Below are 23,114 nucleotides of genomic sequence, written 5' to 3'. Positions count from 1 at the left end.
ACTTCCCTAAATCGTATGCCTGATCTTGGAAGCTAAACATATTCGCACAGTACTTGGATAGGAACCCCAAGAGATGCAAGCCTTTTTCCTCTTTTCTAAGTCCATCCATCCATTATCCAACCTGCTATATCCAAACTACAGGGTCAAGGGGGTCTGCTGGAACCAAACCCAGCCAACACAGAGCACAAGGCAGGAAACAAACCCTGGGCAGGGCACCAGCCCACTGCAGGGCCTTTTCTAAGTCGCTTTGGTTAAAAGCATCTGCCAAGCAAATAAATGTGAATAATAAAATGACAAAATCTGTGTGCCACATGACTACTTGCTAACTACTCAGGGTTAAACCTTGGTTTTAATTGAAACCTGATGACCTGAAATGTTCTCTAAATTCAAAACAATTTTAGGTTGTAGCAATCTTGGCAAAGTGACCTGTGACTGTGTGTTTATTACAGTAAAGTGGGCACAACACCATGCAGCATCTGCTTAGCATCAAGCTGCTCAAGCACCTACACAGGCAAGAAGTCATCCTAGCTATAGCCCGATATACCCTTGAAATTCAAAAAAATTCACATTGTGGCAATCCTATCTATTGATAATCTCCCAGGACACAATACATACATGTTTTAGACTTCATGATCAAGTACAAGAATGATGTTTAGTGATCAGTGCACTTTGTTGTCCTTTATTGACTTTTAATAAAGTGACCTGTCGTGGTGACAGTGTTTTTGCAAAACCAATATCACCAAATTGACAGAAAGAAATACGAGCAGCAACAACTTCTGATTGTCAAGAAATTGCAAAAGGTGATTGTGAGATGAATAAGAAGAAAGAATAGGATAACAAGGTGCTGAACCATACTGACATAAAGTAGTATCCGGAATGTGGAGCAATGAAGCAGTTGGTCAATAGGCATGTAACAAGTATACAGAATTTATGAACAACACAGACAAAGAAGATTGTCAATAGTCAAAACTTCTGACCATATGAAAGCATTGCCTTTATATAGTTACATCAATGTTTCTTTGAAGTTCAATACTTAGCAAAGTTAACAAGTGTTATGCTCAATAACAAGTTGTATTTTTTCATGGTGAAAACAAAAGAATTTGTTGCTAATATTGAAAGGTTCTGCTTGCTCGAGATGAGCCACCAGAAACAATAAAATGCAATTCAACTTCCAGAGGAACAGAAAAAAGTGACTATTTAGAAAACAAATATAAATAACTCATCTTTACCTTGTTTTTAATTTGAATTTAATTGTATGCCGGTTGTCCATGTGTTTCACTTTAAGTGGCTTTATCTTTTCAGGCGTCTAAACAGTAGTTTTTGCACAACTCCTACCTCTCGCTTTATCGAACCAGTGTAATTCAGCAAAGTTTCAGATGGGAAATACCTTTACAGCAGCGCAAGGTACAAGACAGCAATCTGCCCTTGACACATCTACACTCACAGTAGGACCAACCGAGAATCAATAATTGACCTAACTTGCTCATCTCTGGTGGACAAAACGTGACATTTTCAGAACATACATTCCTGCTGCACATTTTTCCCGGGAATACGGAATTCGCAATTACGGGAAACAACATTAAATTCGCTTGTCTGAACGACTGCATTTTTATAAATGCTGAACTGTTAACTTGCGCACTTATGTAGGGGACTACGTTACAGCGCGGGTACCAATAACCGTTAAATGCACAATCCCACACATGCTGACTTTTTAAAACGAATCTCATAAAAACGTTAATTGTCACATATTAAACGTGTCTCTCCCAATTGAAGAAACTCGACCCACCTATCTTGAGTTCACGATCACAAAATGGCGACAACAAACCCACCCCGGCCTCTGAATATCGTGAATATCGGCCTGACAAAGTCACGCGAGAAGGAATACGTGGTTCACAGCGGAAACGGCGAACGTTACTTCCGTTTGCTGAAAGAAGGCCTTGTTGTCACAGTACGTGAAGTAAAGAACATTAATTGTGTCATTACAATGCAACATGACAACTGGTGTGATGCATTAGGCAGCGAATTAAAATTCAGTTCTTGAAAGTGATGTGTTAGAAGCGGGAAAAATGAGAAGGCTCCTGCAACGGACCGCCGGAAAACTAATAATGAAGTTAAGGTGTGCTATTTTATTTTGACAACTACCTGTATTCTGTTGGGATTGGGATCACATTAACTACCCGTGGCTGCTTTTATTTTGACAGCAAGTTTTACGCTGGTGACGTCATTTGCTTGCACCACCGATTTTGATTGGATCATCAAAGGGGTGTGGAGTGGGTCCGCACATATTTGAAAAATGGGCAAGTGTAAGGATTTGAGCGACTTTGATAAGTGCCAAATTGTAATGGCTAGATGACTGGGACTGAGCATGTTTGAAAGTAAGTTTTGTGGCGTGTTCCAGGTATGCAGTGGTTAGTACCTACTAAAATTTGTCCAAAGAAGGAAAATTAGTGAATCGGCGAGTAGGTCATTGGCGCCCAAATGTCATTGATTCGTGTCGGGAGTGAAGGGTAGCCTGTCTGGTACAATCCCACAGAACAGCCACTGTAGCACAAATTACTCAAAAACGGAAAGTTGGCCATGGGAGAAAGGTGTCGGAACACTCAATGCATCGCAGTTTGCTGCGTTTGGGACTGGGTAGCCGCTGACTGGTCAGAGTGCCAAAGCTGACCCCTGTCCACCACCGAAAGCGTCTACAATGGTGTAGGTGAGCGTCAGCACTGGACCATGAAGCATTGAAAGAAGGTGCCCTGGTCTATTGAATCACGTTTTCTGAGGGTACGGCAAGATGGCAACCAGTGAGGACTTGAATGATGAATGTACGTACATGTATGTACAGGGGCTTAATCCAAACAGATGTAACACTGTTAAGGTATAACATTGTGTAGATCAGTATATTTTGGTTGTTTATAGATTTTTTTAATTTTGTTTTAAAACATGTCTGTTACCAATATCATGGAATCAAACTGAAGTACAAAAGAGACACATCTTGCCTGAAGAAGGGGCCTGAGTTGCCTCGAAAAGTTGCATATTGTAATCTTGTTAGTTAGCCAATAAAAGGTGTTATTTTGCTTGACTTTTCACTACATTCATAATGGCTAACACAGTACAACACCCTAGTACAAAAGACAGACTATAGTTCCAGTTGAGCAAATACAGTTGTATGGGCTATGTTAAATTTATTATAACAGAAGTGGCAATGGCAACCAGTAAAAAGAGAGCTAATGATAAAATTAAGAACACAACCATATTAGAAAACTGTAAGAACAGAATGAAATTACAGAGAATGCTGAAGACCTTTCGTACGCACAACAGTCACTCAGTTTTGAGTAGCCAACACCATCACCAGGCTCTGCCCCAGAAATGCTGTCAAAGAGTCTTCAGATGAGAAAGGTGAAAACAAATCCTGATATTTCCCTAAAAGAGTTATGGCAGAATATTATTGAAATTCTGGGTGCTAAAACTGTTGACTTAGACCAGGGGTGTTCGAAGTCTGGGCCTGGAGGGCCACAGTGGCTACAGGTTTTCATTCTAACCCTTTTCCTAATCAGTGAGTAGTTTTCACTGCTAATTAACTCCTTTTCCCTTCATTTCAGTAGTCCTGTTTTTAAGGGTTCAGTCCTCTGAATTGATTTGTTTCTTCATTAAATGGCAGCCAAACAGAAATGAGACGTGAAATGAGCCAACAGATGACCAGCTAAACTGGGATTTCAAACTCCAACCAATTTCACTTCAAACAGTCTCTTAATGAGAAGCTGATCCTTGCTGTTAATTAAGCCCATTATTTTATTCCATGGCTTGTTGCTGCTCTCATTCTGCCACAGCAGACATTTCCAAATCTGTTGATTTTTCTGTTTTTTCTAAGAACACCAACAAAATGTTTCAATGACCTGAGAGATCAATCTTACTGAGCCCTTCACCTTTATTTATTTTCACATATTGTGTGATGGGCAACCTGGTCATATGGTGGCTTGTTTGATGTCTCTGTATTGTTTGGCTACTAATTAAGGAAAAAGAGATAAGTAAGGGGCCTGAGTCAAGTTAATTAAAACTAAAGCAAAAGAAGTTAATTAGCAGTAAAAACAGCTCACTAATGAAGAAGATGGTTAGCATGAAAACATGCAGCCACTGTGGCCCTTGAGGACCGGAGTTCGACACCTGTGACTTAGAGGGTACTGTTAAATCCAGTACCTTGGAACACTGACTGCTTTCAGAGAGGTGCATGATCTTAAAGACGACGTAAAAAAGATTAAATCATGCAACACAAATAAGAAGTGAATTAATGAGATTGATCAAAAGATGCATACACTGGAGTGATATAATCAGAAATGAAATTTGCAGCTTTAGGATGTAACCAAAAAAGCATTAGAGGAAATTAAAAAGAAAGTAAAGAAATCTATAGTGAAGCTCTTCCTAAAGCCAAACGCAATTTGCACGTAGAAATCATCATTGCTTATCACATATGAAAGATAAGGAGCACAAGATACTCTTTACACCCTAAGCCATGACCGATAATCATTAGATTCAACAGCAGAACAATGAAGGTCAGTGTTTGATGGGGAAAAAAGTGTTTGAGGGAAAAAAAAAAGATGACCTTCAAAGAAGATGTAACTACCCTGGACAAAGTTAGTCATCTAAAATTGTAACCTTGAATCACATTGGTTAGAAAAGCAGGGAAGAACACTGAATTTATGGGTCTGAGAGTTTGCATTGTGAGTAAATTAATAACACATGCAGTTTTGCAGTGTGGTATCCACGCTCCTGTCATCTTGCGGCTTAGAGGGGAAACAGAAGGGACAAACTTTCAATCTCTCTTCCTGTGCTGGGTCTGCAAGTTTTATGGTATTGTCCAATATGTTAGAAAACTTGTTTTGATAACTATTAGAACTGGGTGATAATGCCAAAAATATTATCATGATAATTTTTATTGTTTTGATCAATCCTGATATGTATCACAATATAGAACTTGATATTACTGTAGGAGTATACCTCAGTACTGCAGACTGATCAACCAAGATGTTTATTATGGTTTAAAATATGATTTATTATCAATAAGTAACCCTCACACAAACTATCTACATACAAAAATGTCTTAACAAAATATGAAAGGTTTTCAGTGAAATGATTGCAGTTACTTCTAGTAGTTCAAATTAACAAGGTATGTAACAATGCAAATACATTTTGGTACAAACATTACAGTAATATAAGCTTACTATGTATATTATTAATATAACAATAATAGTTTACTAGTAATACATGAATATATTGTAGTTTTATTGTCACTACAATGAGAGCTGGATGATACAGCAAAACTGACAATCATATGTATGTGTAACAAAATGGCCAGCTCGTTTTCTTTTCCTTGGTTGAAGCAGAGGGTTCTGGCAGCAGCAGTAGTCATATGTCAGTATGGTATTTGTGTGGTGTCCTGGTAAAGTCTTTGGAGGTGAAATCCTGAGGTAGTGGATTCAGACCTCTCTTATGGTACTTAAACTGCCTGTGCTCCAATTGGAAATAACAAAAGAAATGTAACCAGTTGCGTCTCGGCTGTTGTAAGCTGTCTTAGATAAAGGCATCATCCAAACAAGTAAATGAATTAAACATAAAATATTATTTTATGTATCCAAGGCATTGTAGGTGACCCCATTTTTTCATCGATACATTCTTGACAATGCTTGCACTGTTGTTATACAAGCTTGGCAGTCCTCTCTTTGCCCCAGGATCACAAGGCGTCCTTGAGCACCATTGAGATGGTTTGTGATCCTCCAGGAAAAAAAAAAAACTTTTGGAAGCGTTTGCTATGTAAATTCCATTCCACATCAATGTATTGCATGTTAAGAGTTATGCATGTCTCTGATATCCAACTTGAGCATAAATCTGTGGTAGTGGCAAAGTATCTCGCATCTTTCATCGCAGCCACCAACTTTGCCCGACATCCACTATAAAGCTATGGCAGCACAGTGTGATAAAAATGTTTTCGGCCAGGAGGTTGGCACCTTGATTTGAGGACTTTCTAAAATTTCCTGAAGCCTTCTTTTAAGACAACACTCATTGACATGTCTTTCAGCCATTACATTTGTGAATGTATTCATGATTTTCTGATGTTTTTTTTAATTCTTGTTAATATGGGGTCATTGCTGCAAATGTTAACACAATGAACTGCTGTCTAGGTGCATCACCTCTGCTTGAATGCTTGCTAGCCACATCAGTTGTGTGTTTTATGGGCAATCTTATTTAGTAGGATGGCATCTTTTGATATGTTGTATTATCATTTTTTGCAGGTACTTGGTAGTGGCAAACCTTGCGTACCGAGTTTATTTGTGCTTGGTTTGATTTTTTGATAGCTAAACCACTACAAAAATTTTGACAATGTGTGTCATTCTTTGGTATTTTTTCTCCGTCTGTAGCTAACACATTTTCCTCCTTTATTTTCTTCAGGAGACACAGCAATGGGGTGATGACATTTGGTTAGCGTATGGTAGTAATCACAGTGCAGGGGTTGCACTATTACGAGAAGTTTTTGGGGAAATTATTAAATCATATTGTGATCTTTTAGGTCAATGGGCTATCCTTATAGTGAGGCTAAATAATGTTTATGCATCAAGTATTAATATTACTAATAAGAGTATTATTGAAAAAGAAGAATCCCACACATTTTTCAAAATATAAAAATTATTTTAGGTGGGAATTTTAACTCTGCTGTGACAAGACCCCCCCCCCCCCCACGTGACCGTTTATTGTCCAACATTATTTTTCAAGTTTGCAAAGCTGCTGGAGTTTGTGATATATAGAGAGCCCTTCAGTCTGCCATCAAACAGTTGACATGATGTACTGAAGATTTAACTGAGCAGTCCTGAATCGATTATTGGTTAATCTCTGACACTATAAGCGAAAAAGTTTACAAAGTATGCATTGAACCTTCTGCATTAACAGATCATAAAGCTATAAATCTTACTTTGGATTTAGAGAAAAGCCAAGCAAAATGACACCTTTTATTGGCTAACTAAAAATATTACAATATGCAAGCTTTCGAGGCATCTCAGGCCCCTTCTTCAGGCAAGATGTAATCATGATTACATTACAATGATTACATCTTGCCTGAAGAAGGGGCCTGAGTTGCCTCGAAAGCTTGCATATTGTAATCTTTTTAGTTAGCCAATAAAAGGTGTCATTTTGCTTGGCTTTTCTCTACATTCATAATGGCTAACACGGTACAACACCCTAGTACTACTTTGGATTTAGAAATTGGTGTCCTAAATAATTATAAAAGCGACTGGAAATTTAATAATAAACTTTTACAGAATACTGCATTAATCACATAGGAATCATGCATGCTCTCACCAAACTTTTTGCAAATGTTAGAAAATAATAATATTGGGGATTAATAAAGTTTGAAATTAGACAACTTGCTGTAAGAAGCGGTAAAGAAATTATTAACATAAAGAACATGAAAGTAGTGGAAATTATTTTTGTAACTTAGAAAAGAAGAAAGGAAATTATTATTGATAAAGAATAGAAGCTATGAAAATCAGAACCTTAAAGATATATCAAAATGTTTTTAAATATGTTCAACTTTATTCATGTAAATCGTGTCCTATTAAGATTATATCTACCTTTATAAACAACATAGGAAAACATGGTTCATGTATTGATGAACAGTTCCAGTTAAGTTGTGAGAATGGGATTTCAAATGAAGAGATAAAAAAATAGAATATCCATCCATCCTCTTCCGCTTATCCAAGGTCAGGTCGCGGGGGCAGCAGCTTGAGTAGAGATGCCTGGACTTCCCTCTCCCTGGGCACTTCTTTTGGCTCTTCCGGGAGAATCCCGAGGCGTTCCCAGGCCAGCCGGGAGACATAGTCCCTCCAGCGTGTCCTGGGTCTTCCCCGGGACCTCCTCCCGGTTGGACTTGCCCGGAACACCTCACCAGGGAGGCGTCCAGGAGGCATCCTGATCAGATGCCCGAGCCACCTTATCTGACTCCTCTCGATACGAAGGAGCAACGGGTCTACTCTGAGCCCCTCCCAGATGACTGAGCTTCTCACCCTATCTTTAAGGGAGAGCCCAGACACCCTGCAGAGGAAACTCATTTCAGCCGCTTGTATTCGCAATCTCGTTCTTTCGGTCACTACCTATAGCTCATGACCATAGGTGAGGGTAGGAACATAGATCGACTGGTAAATTGAGAGCTTTGCCTTACGGCTCAGCTCCTTTTTCACCACGACAGACCGATGCAGCGCCCGCATCACTGCGGACGCTGCACCGATCCGCCTGTTGATCTCACGCTCCATTCTTCCCTCACTCGTGAACAAGACCCCCGAGATACTTGAACTCCTCCACTTGAGGCAGGATCTCGTTCCCAACCCTGAGAGGGCACTCCACCCTTTTCCGGCTGAGGACCATGGTCTCGGATTTGGAGGTGCTGATTCCCATCCCAGCCGCTTCACACTCGGCTGCGAACCGATCCAGAGAGAGCTGAAGATCACGGCCTGGTGAAGCAAACAAGACAACATCATCTGCAAAAAGCAATGATCCAATCCTGAGTCCACCAAACCGGACCCCCTCAACACCCTGGCTGCGCCTAGAAATTCTGTCCATAAAAGTTATGAGCAGAATCGGTGACAAAGGGCAGCCCTGGCGGAGTCCAACTCTCACTGGAAATGGGTTCGACTTACTGCCGGCAATGTGGGCCAAGCTCTGACACCAGTTGTACAGGGACTGAACAGCCCATATCAGGGGGGTCCGGTATCCATACTCCTGGAGCACCCCCCACAGGATTCCCCAAGGGACACAGTCGAACGCCTTTTCCAAGTCCACAAAACACATGTAGACTGGTTGGGGCGATCTCCCATGCACCCTCCAGGACTCTGCTAAGGGTGTAGAGCTGGTCCACTGTTCCGCGACCAGGATGAAAACCACACTGTTCCTCCTGAATCCGAAGTTCGACTATCCGACGGACTCTCCTCTCCAGAACCCCCGAATAGACTTTTCCAGGGAGGCTGAGGAGTGTGATCCCTCTGTAGTTGGAACACACCCTCCGGTCCCCCTTCTTAAATAGGGGGACCACCACCCCGGTCTGTCAATCCAGAGGCACTGTCCCTGATGTCCATGTGATGTTGCAGAGACGTGTCAACCAAGACAGCCCTACAACATCCAGAGCCTTGAGGAACTCCAGGCGTATCTCATTCACCCCTGGGGCCCTGCCACCAAGGAGTTTTTTGACCACCTCGGTGATCTCAGTCCCAGAGATGGGGGAGCCCACCTCAACACAACCTCCTATGATGAAAAAATAGAATAAAGAAGTGTAAATCTAACAAATCTCCCGGGAATGATAATCTCAAAAGTGATTTTTTTAAGGAGTTCCAAGATGTACTCATTGATTTTCTTTTTAGTGTTTATAAGGAAACAATTAACATTGCTTCAGTGACTCAAGATTGAATTATTCTTAACCCAAAGCCAATTAAAGATCTTTTAAGTTTAAAAAATTCGAGGCATATTACAATTTTGAACAGTGATTACAAAATTATTGTTTCAATCTTTGCAGAAAAACTAAAACTTGGACTTGGCATGATAATTGATACTTCTAAGTCTGAGTTTATGAAACTCATTTCTAACAATATTAGGTTGATCTTGGGTATAATCGACTATAATGATTACATTGACAAAGACAGCCTTAATCTTTTTGTTGATTTCTACAAAACTTTGAGACTCCTCATTATTTTGATTTTGGTGATTATTTTCACCAAGTTGTCAAAACACTATTCAAAAATGCAAATAGTTCAGTTAAATTAGGCACAGGAACATCATATCATAAAGGTTTCACTTGGCTCATGGACGTCCCTAGGGCTGTCCTATTATCCCATTTTTATTTCTTGTAGTGATATGAAAGAGAAGAATTTGTGTAAGTTATGACCCATTTAGGGGGAATGAGGATAAAAGGGAGGCAAATCAAATCCAGAAAGCTGTCAGATGATACAGAGATATTTCTTCAAAGTCAGACAGTATCTAAATAGCTGTGTTTAAGTTCTTTTTCTGGAGTGTTTGGTCTGACCCTAAATAAAAGTAAATGAATTATTTACATTTAGGAACTGTCAAACTGAAAATATTTGTGAAATTCCAATGAAAAACAAAACACTGTAATAGATCTAGGATTAAAACTCTTTCTTTGAACGGGCAAGTTCTGCTAAGTCTGAAGGTTTACAGTATGAAGATTGGTACACATAGCAACTATTTTGAATGTACCGTTGTTTGTTATCAACAGACTGCACATTATTTAATTTTACACTGAAAAACAAACCCCGCTATACAAAGAAAGACGTAATATGTGCATCTAAACATAAGGGTGGGTTAAATGTCCTTGATTATAAAACTGCTAATGTTACATTCAGAATTAAGTGGTTACTACATTATCTTAATTATAAAATACAGATTTGGCACATATTCTGCAATATTATCTTTCAACAGGTTGGGAGGGTTTGGAATTTTTCCTTAAATGCAACTTTGTTAAAATTCCCCTAAAACTGTCTTAATTTTCATAAGCAGATTCTTTTAGTTTGGAAATTAATGTACTGTGTAAATGTAACTTGTCATCGCATAGATGTATCTTATGGAATAATAAAGATGTAAAATTCCAGAACAGATCTGTATTTTTTTAGGTCTGGGAAAGTTAACACATTAATTTTTGTGATTGTTGTGACCTGTTTAATGCATTAAAAAATATTGTCGCATCCAGGGCTGGCAACAAGGAAAACACATCAGCCAGTGGTTTGGTCAGGGTGGCATTTTCATGTAATTTTTTTTTTTTTTCTTAAAATTATGAAACAATAATACAAAAAAGTGTTTACCTAAGGAATTACATATGCATCTACCATATTTATATACCACCTTTAAAAATGTTATGAAATCAAATTTTCCTTTAAAGGTTTAAAATTTTGTATTCCGCCATTCACAATGATATGCCACATGTCAATATGTGGCACTGGTGTTCGTTTTCTTGATTTATACAGATTGACATAGGTGCAGGAGAGTGGAAGGAAAGGGGGGTGGTGGTGTATGGCAGTCCTGGTGCAATGCTAGAAAAAAGTTGTGAAGGTAAAAATTGCATACTCCTTCTTTTTTCATTTCATTTTTCTGTAAGAAGATCAAATTAATATCCTATTACATAAGTGCTAAATAATTTATCTTTCTGTGGCACTAAAATCAAAATTAGTCTCTAGTACCTCATCATTTAACTTCCTGGTCTTCCAGGTAGCTTACAGTTCTGACTGCCCTAATATAATGAAATAATTCTACGAAATAGTAGAAGTGTAATTATTATCCCTACCCATTATTCCAGTTTGCAATATATTTGTTAATTTGTGTAAAGAACACACTGTAACCATCCAAGAGATGCATGGTGTTAGTTTCTAAGCGACATACCAGCTGCAGAGATCATTTTTTTAGAGTTCCAGGAGCAAAGGGTTAAGCAGAGCAGTGTTTTCCAGCTGTTTTTCTGTGGTGGCATGTCTTTGTAACCCAAACAGTCCCAAGGCACACCACGATTCTAACAACCACAAAAGTATTAAATATCTTAGATGTGCTAAACTGTCTGAAGGAGCAAGAAAAAGAGCAGCTCGGAGATTGCCATTCATAAACACAGCACTTGTGTAGAGTATAATCATCAAGTCGTTGATGGTGATGAACAGTTGAGTATAGTATTTACAGAGACTTAACAAAAGTTTTAATGTATGCCCATTTAAGAGAGATGCTTATTCTTTCAATTAAAGCAGTTTTTAGCAGTGCATTCAAAGTCAACAGTCGTATTGTTCATTTTTTACTTAGACAAGTCTGTGTTTCATATGCTATGCCAATTTCAGAATTAATACATTGGCCTTGTTTTCTTTTTGCCTTCTTTTCAACTTGCCTTTTAGGAAGGAATTCAATTCAGGTTGTACTTACTCAAGTAGTATTTTGTTAAAAGTTCAGGTTTAAGGTAATTGTTTAAGTTTAAACTATGCCATTTAATTTTTTTTTAATTCCTCTGTGTTTATTCTACATTAATTTTGTGATTCAGTCTGTATTTACTTCCTGATTTATGTATTAATTTTATAATTATATGTTTTAATGTTCGATGCAGTTAATCATGATTAATTACATACATTTATGTAATTAATTAGTTATTTTTTTTAATTGATTACCAGCCCTAATTCTTTAAAATCTGTTTGAAAATAGCATGAACGGAAATGTTTACACAATGAAGAATTTATTAATAAGTAAAGTGTTGCAATCTTAGTTTATGCATTTGGTGTTAAAAGAACATGTGTTCTGCCAAAGATTATTCAGAGGGCAGGTTACCATGGAATCTCAGCTGTGGTTGTCCTAAGTTTGACCTCATCCCTTCAAGTAGTTGGATTTGATTTTAGGAATTCCAATGAGAAACGTTTACTGCCAGTCATCCACATTTGTTGCAGATTTGAGATGGAATGCTGTGTTAGATGATATTGATTGGAATAAAATATGGTTATTACCAAATGAGTACTGTATTATGAATAAAGTGAAAGAGTTATATTTTAAATTGATACATAAAATTTATCCTGTTAAAGTTTTTCTTGCACATACATTTAGGTTTAAATGTGTATTTTAGAGAAAGATCCAAAAAAATTTTCCTATCTTTTGTGGAACTGTCGGTACTCTAAGGCACAGTTTCTTAAACCATGGGATTGCAGTTTTTGAGTTTTGAAGGGATGTTTACTCACCATTTTATTTACAATACAATACAATTTTATTTTTGTATAACCCAAAATCACACAAGAAATGCCGCAATGGGCTTTAACAGGCCATGCCTCTTGACAGCCCCCAACCTTGACTCTCTAAGAAGTCAGGGAAAAACTCCCAAAAAAAAACCTTGTAGGGAAAAATGGGAGGAAACCTTGAGAAAGGCAGTTCAAAGAGAGACCCCTTTCCAGGTAGGTTGGGCGTGCAGGTGGGTGTCAAAAAGAAGGGGGTCAATACAATACAATACACAGAACAGGACAAATCCTCAATACAGTATAAAAATAAAAAATTTTAGAAGTACAGAGCAGAATTTAACAGTAAATGGTATCACATAAGAAGATGTGGATATATTTAGAGTCCTGGAGACCTCATCCACCAAGCTGCCTCCCCCATTTGGCCATTCCATGGCTGAAACAGCGGTGGGCCAGCCAATCCGATGAAAGGACCCCTCCTTCCATGATTCCTGCAATCCTCCATCAGGGATGACTTTACCTTGGGCAGGCAAAACAACTTGACAGGTGGGCTGTGGCACCAAGTGCCACATTTGAGTATTTAATTGAGTATTTAATGGGAATAGGTCACATACAGTTCACCAAGTGTCCCAAGATGGGTTGTCTTGGGTTGTTCAAGCAGTTGACATTGCTCCACTATGACTGTCAGTGGTAATGTGGTCATTCTCCATAGAGGCACCACAATTTGACGTTAGTCATGAACTGAGTCTCAAAGACACTAACTAGGGCAAGATTGGATCGTGAGAAAAAAAAAAGTTTTAAGAAACCCTACTGTAAGGTGTTCTGGACTCATTTACAAAATTTACTAAATCACTCTGTTAATTTTGTTTCATCTTGAATGATACTGATATTTCTGAGTTTCAAAAGGAATGATGTTAACCCTAAAATTACATATCTGATTAACCTGTCAATAATTCTTGGACTGTATTCTATTCATAAAATAAAATGGTATAGGGGAAAAGCAAAATATAATACTTTCAAGATTGGATTCAGTCATTACCTCCTAAGTGACTATAAGTGGCTGTAAGAACACCAAAGCTAGGAGAATGCTTGATATTGCGAATGAGATTAATTTAATGAGATTAAATTTAAAGTTGACATAGCTGTATAATATTTTTTTTTCCTGTTTATGTATGTATCATATTCCACTTAAATATCATTTGTTAAGAATTATATAATGTTATTGTATTTTGTAATATATTTGTTTAAAATTTTAAAAAAAATCACATTTCTTTTAGATCATGTTGATGGCCAGGTGCATGTACGTCGTTTATGGGCATGCCTAGGCTCCTGTCATGCCGACAAAACAGCTTTCAGCCTTTGAGGCATGAACTCCACAAGACTCCTGAAGGTGTCCTGTTGTATCTGGCACCAAGACGTTAGCAGCACATCCTTTAAGTCTTGTAAGTTGCAAGGTGAGACCTTTGTAGATCGGACTTGTTTTTTACAGTACAAAGTACAGATGCTCAATCAGATTGAGATCTGTGGAATTTAGAGGTCAAGTCAACACTTTAGCTCTTTGTCATGTTTCTGAAACTATTCCTGAACTGTTTTTGTAGTGTGGAAGTTGTGCATTATCCTGCTGTACATGGTTTGCAAAAGTCTTTAGGTAGATGGTCAAAGTAACATCCACATAAATGTCAAGACCCAGAGTTTCCCAACAGAACATTGCCCAGACCAACACACTGCCTCAGCTGGCTTGTCTTCTTCCCAAAGACCATCCTGCTGCCATTGTTTCCCTCGTTGAAAAATACATATACACCCGGCCATCTACATAATCTAAATGAAAATGTAATTCATCAGACTAAATCATCTTCTTTCCATTGTTCCATGGTTCAGATTCTGATACGCACATGGCCACTCTTGATACTTTCGGCAGTAGACTGGGTCAGCATGGGTATTCTGACCGGTCTACAGTTTTGTGGCCTCATAAGCAGGTAGCTAAGATGTATTGTGTGTTCTGACACCTTTCTGTCATGGCCAGCAGTAAGCTTTTCAGCAATTTGTGGCCAAGTAGCTCTTTTGTGGTACTGGGCCAGAAGACTAGCCTTTGTTTCTCACTTGCATCAGTGAGCCTTGGCACCCATGATCCAGTTTTCCTGGTTCACCGGGTGTTCTTCCTTAAACTACTTTTGGTAGGTACTAACCACAGCATACCAGAAAAACCCCCAAGGCCTTCCGTTTTGGAGATGCTTTGGACGCTTTGAGTCATCTAACCATCACAATTTGGCCCTTGTTGAAGTCACTCAAATCCTTATGCTTATCCAAGTTTCCTGCTTCCAACACATCACCTTCAAAATCTGGCTGTTTGCTTGCTGCCTAATTTATCCCACCCCTTCACAGAGGTGTCATTGTAACAAGATAATCAATGTTTTTCACTTCATCTCTCAGTGGTTTTAATGTTGTGGCTGATTAGTGAATGTAGTGTATTGAATTCATTATCTAATATGTACATATATTGCATAAAACTCAGTCCAACATGTATGTTAATTTAAACATATGGACTATATTAAGTGGGTGGCACGGTTGCGCAGTGGTAGTGCTTCTGCCTCGCAGTAAGGAGGCCTGGATTTGATTCCCGGGTCCTCCCTGCGTGGAGTTTGCATGTTCTCCCTGTGTCTGCGTGGGTTTCCTCCCCACAGTCCAAAGACATGCAGGTTAGGTGCATTGGCAATCCTAAATTGTCCCTAATGTGTGCTTGGTGTGTGTGTGTGTGTGCCCTGGGGTGGGGCAGGCGCCCTGCCTGGGGATTTGTTCCTGCCCTGTGTTGGCAGGGATTGGCTCCAGCAGACCCCTGTGTTAGGATATAGCGGGTTGGATAATGACATGACATGATTATATTAAGTATGTGGACTTTGTCTTGTATACCAAATTAGGAAGATATATTTCAGGATGCCTCTTACTTTTAGTAAACACATTTTCCTTTTGCAAAATCTTTATTGTATGATAAAATTAACAACAACCTGAAGGTTGCTGTCCACAAACAACCTTACGCTGACCTTAATTTTGTATCAGAAATTAAGAAATCAGAAGGGTGAGATCTAATTATGTATTGATTTGTTAAAACCTTGATGGCTGACTGCTTGGGAAAAGTATAAATACTGTGTGTAAGACTTGCTATACAGCAGCACCAACTATCGAAAACTCTAAAATGTCTGCAGCTCATTGTGCGGCAGTGTTTGCATCCAATCAAATGTTATATGTCACTACAATTATACATAGTACAATATGTAGTGAAATGCTTAGTCAATGAATTCCAAGACTGTGCATTAGAAGAATATTAAAAGACAATAAATAGTAAATACTGAACTCCACAAATATTAATAAACATCATTATGTACAATGGTAGTATTATGTTAGCAATATAAAAATGTATAAACAATAAGATAATTAACAGTAGGGCATCATGTAGCTGTAGGCACTGCCCTCATTTAGGATGCACATGGTCTGTGGAAGGAAGCTCCTCCTCAATCTCTCTGAACTGGTCTTCAGGCAGGGTTAGCATTTGCCTGATCGCTGCAAAGAGAGACGCCATTGCCAGGATGGCTGGCATCTGTGATAATTTTCAGTGCCCTGGTCCAACATCACCTGGTGTTGATGTCCTGGCAGTTAGTGAGAGCCCACCCAGTGATGTGTTCAATTGACTGCACCACTCCCTGCAGTGCCTTGTGGTCCTGCTGCATGCCTGTTTCCAAACCAGGTGGTAATAACTTCCTATCAGGATGCTTTCTATGTTAAATTTGTAGAAGTTCTTTAGTACCTGAGAAGGCCATCTAAAATCTCTGAGGCGACGTAGGTGGTTAGGACATTGTCGTGTCTCCTTAACTAAAGTCTTGGTGTGTTTGGACAAGCTCCGTTCCTCTGTGATGTGAACACATACATTTCTGAAACTGCTCACCCTAACCGCCTGAGTGCTCTTAATACTGAGGAGGTGGTTGTGCCTCTGCTGTTTTCTCTACTCCTTTACTGTGCTGACATTTAGGAGTAGACTATTGCCGTGACACCAGTGTGATAGACTATCCACGTCATCCTGGCAAGCATACTCATTGTTGTTGAGAGCTCAGGCTCACCACAGCTGTGTCATCAGCAAACTTCAAAGTCCAAACTAAATGATTCACGCATTAGGTCAAGATTTATCTGCTGATTTTAAGCCTCTTTGTTTTCATTTAATGCGTGTCTATCATATGCTACCCTTTTTTATACAGTCATTCCATCCAACCATTTTGTAATCCATTTGTCCAGTCTACAGGGCGCAAAAAGGTAACCAGCCCAAAAAAGGTTTCCAATCTATCACCAGGCTGTTTGTATACTCTGTCCTTATTTCTTTCAGCACATTTAATACATTGCTTTTGTAACCAGTTTCTAGCCAATGCTTCTGGCTCCCTCCAAATATGCTAGTTTAATTTTATTTTTAGGTTTTCATGCAACTATTACTCTCTGACATGGTGGAACAGTGGCTGCAGCAAGGAACATGAGTTTCAAGTCCAAGTTTGCATTTTTGTGTCCTCTTCAGTTTGCTTGGGGTTCTGTGGGTTCCTCTCACAGTCCAAAGACATGCAGGTTAAGTGGATTGGTGCTGCTGAATTGCCCTTGATGTGTGTGCCTCCATTCAGCACTAGTTTAAATTGCTCCTTCGAGACACAAAGAGGTTTCTTTTAAATGCTCAGCTCTAAGACATAATTCACCATTACAGTGTATGCTTAGTTTACAGCCATACCACCCTGAATATGCCAGATCTCGTCCAATCTCGGAAGCTAAGCAGGATCAGGCTCCATTAGTACTTGGATGGAAGACAACATGGGAATACCAAGTGCTGTAAGCTATTTGAAAAGGTGAGAAAATAAAAAGTACACCTTAAGAAGGATTTAGGAGTCGTGGTGGACTTGACACTATTGACTGCCAGACAGTGTTCAGAATCCATTAAGAAGGCTTAAAGAATATTAGGTTATCTAGCACCCTGATGTATAGAGTACAAGTCCAAGGAGGTTATGCTGAATTTTTATAATTCACTGGTTAGGCCTAATTTGGAGTACTGTATACAGTTTTGTTTTCCAGGCTACAAAAGAGGACATACATAGCAGCGCTGGATAAAGTCCATAGAAGAGTGACTAGGCTGATTTCAGGGTTACAGGGGATGTATTATGAGGAAAGATAAAAAGAGCCGAGCCTTTTCAGTTTAAGCAAAAAGAAATTAAAAGGAGACATGACTGAAGTATTTAAAATTATGAATGCAATTGTACAGTGGATCAAGACTGTTACTTTAATATTAGCTTCAGCAAGAACACAGAAACAGTTGGAAACTTGTTAAGGGTAAATTGCGCAGAAACATTAGGAAGTTTTTCTTTATACAGAGAGCCATAGACATAGGGTTTAAGCTACTAAGTTGACAATAGGACTTTAGTGACTTTCAAAACTATCTTTGATGTTATTTTAAAAGAATTGAGTGAATAGGACTGACAAGCTTTGGGCTGAATACCTGTTCTCACCTAGATTGTTTTAATGTTTAAATGTTCTAATGAAAGCAGCTGGCCGAAGCCTTGAGAGAATGTCATTTAAGACTGGCCTCACTGATCTATGAGACTTTCTCTGACCATCAAATGGCTTACAGAGATGCACTAACTGCAGTCAAAAATACACCAGTATGACTCAATAATGAAGAGTGGACATGATAAACCTGAGGGATTTATTCTTTGTAGTTAATGAACTATTTCAGCCTGCATCTGGCCCAGTCACCTCTTCCTCTGAAGACTGTGAAAAATTCCTTCACATTTTCCATTATAAAATTAAAAACATAAAATGATTCCAGTAATACAAAACCATCCCTCTATATTTTTCCCATCTCTATCCATCTCCTTTTTCAAATTTTCATCAGTTTTATCCCATTTATTAATCACCTGCTTTGTAAGTGAAGCCTACTACTTGTTTACTGGACCCCCTCAGATCCTTTTCATGCCCTAATTCTGACTGATACAACTATAAAAATACATCCCCTTGGCACCTTCTCCTGTTCCATCTACTTTGAAAATCACTTCTGTAACCCCTACATTAAAAACTCTGGTCTTGGTGCTGATGATCTTAGCAATTTTTGTTCCCATCTCGTACTTACCCTTTTCTGTCTAAAGTTCTCAAGCCTCCCAACTAGCCAATTACTTAATTTGTTCCAATGGAACCCTTCACCTCTGGTTTCAGAGCACAACACAGCTGTTGAAACTACTTCGGGTAACCAATGATTTGCATATGGCAGCTGACTGTGGGCAAACCAACATATTAATTCTGTTAGACCTCAGTGCAGCATTTGACACTATCCGACGTGACACTGTACTGTCCAGAATGGAGAACATTCTGGGTATCTTCCAGCACTGCCCTCCAGTGGTTTAAGTCCTTTCTGAATGATATACAACAGTTTGTTAGTCTTGGCAACAGCAGGTCCCCCTCAGCACAGTCACACACACAGTTCTGCAAGGCCCTCTGCTCTTCTGTATCTACATGCTTCTGCTAAACCATATTATTTGCAGCTTTGGATTATCATTTGGATAGCTGGGTTATCATTTTTATGCAGATTATCTATTTTGTTGTTAAAGTGAAAGTTCATCATAGGTTCTCAGCTCACAACTTGCCACAACTTGTGAAATTAAAACCTGGATGGAATACAACTCTTTAAAATTAAACTGCAATAAAACTGAAGTCATGCTAGTTGGCACTAAAGCTCAGCTTAAGAACATAAGCCCCTTCTTAATCACCTTTGGTAAAGATGTCATCAGACCTTCTTCTGCTAGGAATGTTGGAGTCATTTTTCGATTCCTCCCTTTCTTATTCTATCCACATATACCACATTAAGAAACCTTCTTACTTCCACCTTCATAACATATCCAGTGTTTACCTGATCTTCCTCTCCTGTAATACTGAGAAACTTGTCCAAACTTTCATTACATCCCACATCTACTATTGGAACCCCCTCTCCTGGCAGCTCCACTTAGTTCAGGACTCTGCTGCAAGAGTCCTTACATGACCCTGCAACAGCGAGCACATAACAGCCTTTGCTGGCTCACTGTGTCTTGCAGGATTGAATATAAAATTCTACAATTATCCCATAAAGCTTTACAAGACCTTGCACTGGATTACATCAGTAGCCTCTTCTACCACTATGCTCCTGTTTCCCCACTAAGGTCCACTAATTCAGGTGATCTCGTTGTGCCTCAAACTAACTTATGACAGAACCTTCGGCATTATAAGCGGCCAGACTTTGTAACAACTTCCCGAAATTAATGAGATCAGCTGACTCAATTCATTCTTTTCAAAAAAAAAAAAAAAAATTAAAACTCACTTGGCATTGAACTGAACCTGACATTTTGACTCCACTTTCAATTTAAACAGTCCTGTCCAGATGTTTGCATCACAACTTATGTTATTTTGTTCAGGGTTTTCTTGTAGTATTTTGTATTTTTATATTCTTTTTTTTATTCTATTTCAAAAGCTTTGTATATCCTGTATTTATCTTTATTTAGTGTTTCAAGCAGATGTTATTTGTATCCAGTGTTATATATGTCCGGTTGTTCCTTCTGAATTTTTTGTGAAATTTTTTTAAATTTCTGTACTAGTAATGGTGATCTTTAAAGTTATAAATCTCACCATTGTGTATTTCCCCCTGCTGTTCTGTCCAAAAATCAAAAAACATCAAAATTATCAATATTCCCCTGAAAATAAAGGTAAGAATTTTGTCTGTCCTGTTCTTCCAGAAAACAAACATTTGCTGAATTTTACATACATATTTCTATTTGTCATCAGGCAAGCAGAAAATGTGCTGTAATGGATAAGATGTTGGATTTTAAACTGCAGGAAAGCCTTCAACTGTATGCTCCCAAGCAAATTATTTAACTTCCCAAGCTCCAGTTTGTGCAAACATTTACAATTTATCTTGTTCTTGTAAGTCACCTTGAGTAATGCCATCTGCAAAATAATCTAAACTATATATCAAAAAATTAAAGGATATGTGAAAACAATATTAAATGTATATCAAATAGGAAATACATGCTGTATAATTTAAAGCAAAAATATGTTATCTGTTATTTTTTCCCAAAATGAAAGATGATTATTTTTAAAAATTCTGAAGGTTTATTTTGTGTATACCGGTATGTTTCACTTTGGTCCTGTTTGCTATTATTGCCAATTATGTTCAGGTTGCACAGGCTATGGTTATTCTTATCATAATCTCTATTTTCTCAGAGTAAAGTGAGGAAAATCTGGAAACAACAACATTAAAGATTAAAGTTGAATTGAAACTGAAGTTTACTTTCAATCAAGTTTTCCATGGTATTACCTCCATACACATAACAAGGTAAATACAATTAACACCACGATACAATACATGACACTCACATAATATGCAGTAGGAGTGAAAAATATATTGCATACAACAAAAAATATCTAAACAATATTGAAATGTAGGACTGCACACATGCCCAGTAATATATCAAGTAAGTCCTTATAAAATAAAATAATTTACATTGGATGGAGAAGTTTAGAAATCAGGAAAATACAGAGATGAAATCAGAGATTGTGTTTACCATCTTGACAGCAGTAAGAAGGAAACTGTTTAAATGTCTAGAGGTTCTTAATTTAGTGATAAGTAACGTTTCCTCAGTGGTAATCACTGAAAAAGATGGTTGCCTGGATATAGTGTAGTCTGATTACATTTCTGAATTGTTTTCTGACCAGCGATGTATATAGGACCTCAATGAAGTCCATATTCAGGTCTATAACCTTTTCTGCTGTCTGAATAACACACCATATTTATATTTTAAGTGAGAAGATGCATTGCCATACCAGACTGTTATGGAGAAAATGATGACACTTTCAGTAACAGCGCTATATAACTACCAGTACTGATTGGGACTGATTTAAAGTTTTAAGCTGATGGGAGAAAAAGACCCCCATGCTCAACTTTCCTGATAATAGCAATTATGTTTTCATCCCTGTTCACATTTGCACCATTTATAACTTGGGATGTAGCAGGTCAGGAGTGTCTCCTAAAGTACCACAACAACATGCATTTCAAATAGCACATTTTCATATACAGGATGTAGGTCAAAGTGCTTTATAAAAAATTTGTTACAAGAAAAGAAAAATCGGGTAGGAACAATAATGAGTAAATAAAAATTAAATAAATGCAGGCATACGTAACATGTAATTTGTAGAAGAGTAGACTCCTATATGGTATCATATTCTAAAAATTCTAAGGATGCATATCATGATAGGGTCAGATGACTGAGAGGACAGAAAACTTAAAAAAAATAAAATGATAAAATAACTCCAGTTTGGGCAGAATGAGAAAAATCTGCAGGGGTTACATGGCAAAATGACCGCCAGCCCCAAACTGGGCATTCCACTACAGTAATATAAATGTTCTTATATAATTCCTCACTGTACCTCCGATATGGCACCTCGGCCCTGTCTGTAATCAGGGTGGTATCAATAGCAAACTTTACCAGGTTAACTGAGGGGTCACTGGAGGGTCAGTCATTGGTATAGTGAGAAAGTGTTTTTTCCTTCTCAAAAGATAAAAGTTTATTCATTTATCTTAGTATATCTAAAAGCACTGTTATTTTGTGCAAACAGTCTTTAGAGGAAAGAAAATGAAGAAAGCACCTGATATTTTTATCATACATGACACTGAAATATAAATCGTGCAATCTACAAGACAGAAGTATTTGCATTGTTTTCGTGTTACATTTATAAATAAACACGTGTACAATGTTAATTGAGGTAATGAAAAATGGAATACAACAGTTCGTATACATTTATTCCATCGCAATTCTATTTGTGACTATTTGGGTATTACACATGCCACATTCGCATCGCTGTTCATTTATTGTAGTCATATGAGCGTGAGCGCCTTTCCATCCGTTCGTTTGCGATGAACTGAGCTGACTTAAGCGACGGCTAATCACAGGGCTTCGTGTAAGTTGGCCCCGCCCCTTCACTGTCGCCCGCTGCCTGATCGTAGTCTCTCGACATTCAGATTCCCGGGTCCCTGTCGTCGAACGCAGGCGCGCTAGTTAGGCCGTTTCCTGCCCTGATGCATGGTGGTCGGACGAAGGAATTGTTGGAAAATTTTCGGAGGTTAGTATATAAATGTGTTTTTACCCAGTGTGCCTTATTTCAAACAGCCATTTCCAACAGGGGAAGATCTCAGCGGAGCCAGAGAAAGAGAAATAAGGAGAGAAAAGCATTGCAATTTAAATAAAAATGCACTCCCAAAAACAGAGGCAGAAGCCCAAAAATGTTATATTATTAATTAATGGATTCCGGAGGCGGCCACTCTGTCTTCCTTTATATACTGAATACATCCCTTAC

At 38.4% G+C, this 23,114-nt stretch overlaps 2 long non-coding RNA genes and 1 pseudogene across 3 annotated transcripts in view; 2 read left to right on the top strand and 1 right to left on the bottom strand.

Moving 5' to 3' along the window:
* LOC127526571 (uncharacterized) overlaps positions 1-23,114 on the bottom strand; it is a 463,174-nt gene that overhangs the window by 14,164 nt on the left and 425,896 nt on the right. Inside the window, exon 1 of one of the 2 annotated variants that reach the window (XR_007934064.1) lies at positions 19,248-19,257. The exons of the other annotated variant lie outside the window; for it this stretch is intronic. This is a non-coding gene — a long non-coding RNA (uncharacterized LOC127526571). Of the gene's footprint in view, positions 1-19,247; positions 19,258-23,114 lie in introns of those variants that run through there. 2 annotated transcript variants of the gene reach the window in all.
* Positions 1,910-21,023, top strand: LOC127526566 (uncharacterized). Its single transcript, XR_007934057.1, has 3 exons — positions 1,910-2,116; positions 14,000-14,176; positions 20,547-21,023. It is a non-coding gene; the product is annotated as an uncharacterized LOC127526566 (long non-coding RNA).
* LOC114647487 (uncharacterized) lies at positions 17,465-17,583 on the top strand (annotated as a pseudogene).

The sequence above is a fragment of the Erpetoichthys calabaricus genome, chromosome 2 (genome assembly GCF_900747795.2).
Source record: "Erpetoichthys calabaricus chromosome 2, fErpCal1.3, whole genome shotgun sequence".
Taxonomy (NCBI): Eukaryota; Metazoa; Chordata; class Cladistia; order Polypteriformes; family Polypteridae; genus Erpetoichthys; species Erpetoichthys calabaricus.
The sequence above is the reverse complement of the archived record's forward strand: the minus strand, read 5'-3'. Positions and strand labels throughout refer to the sequence as shown.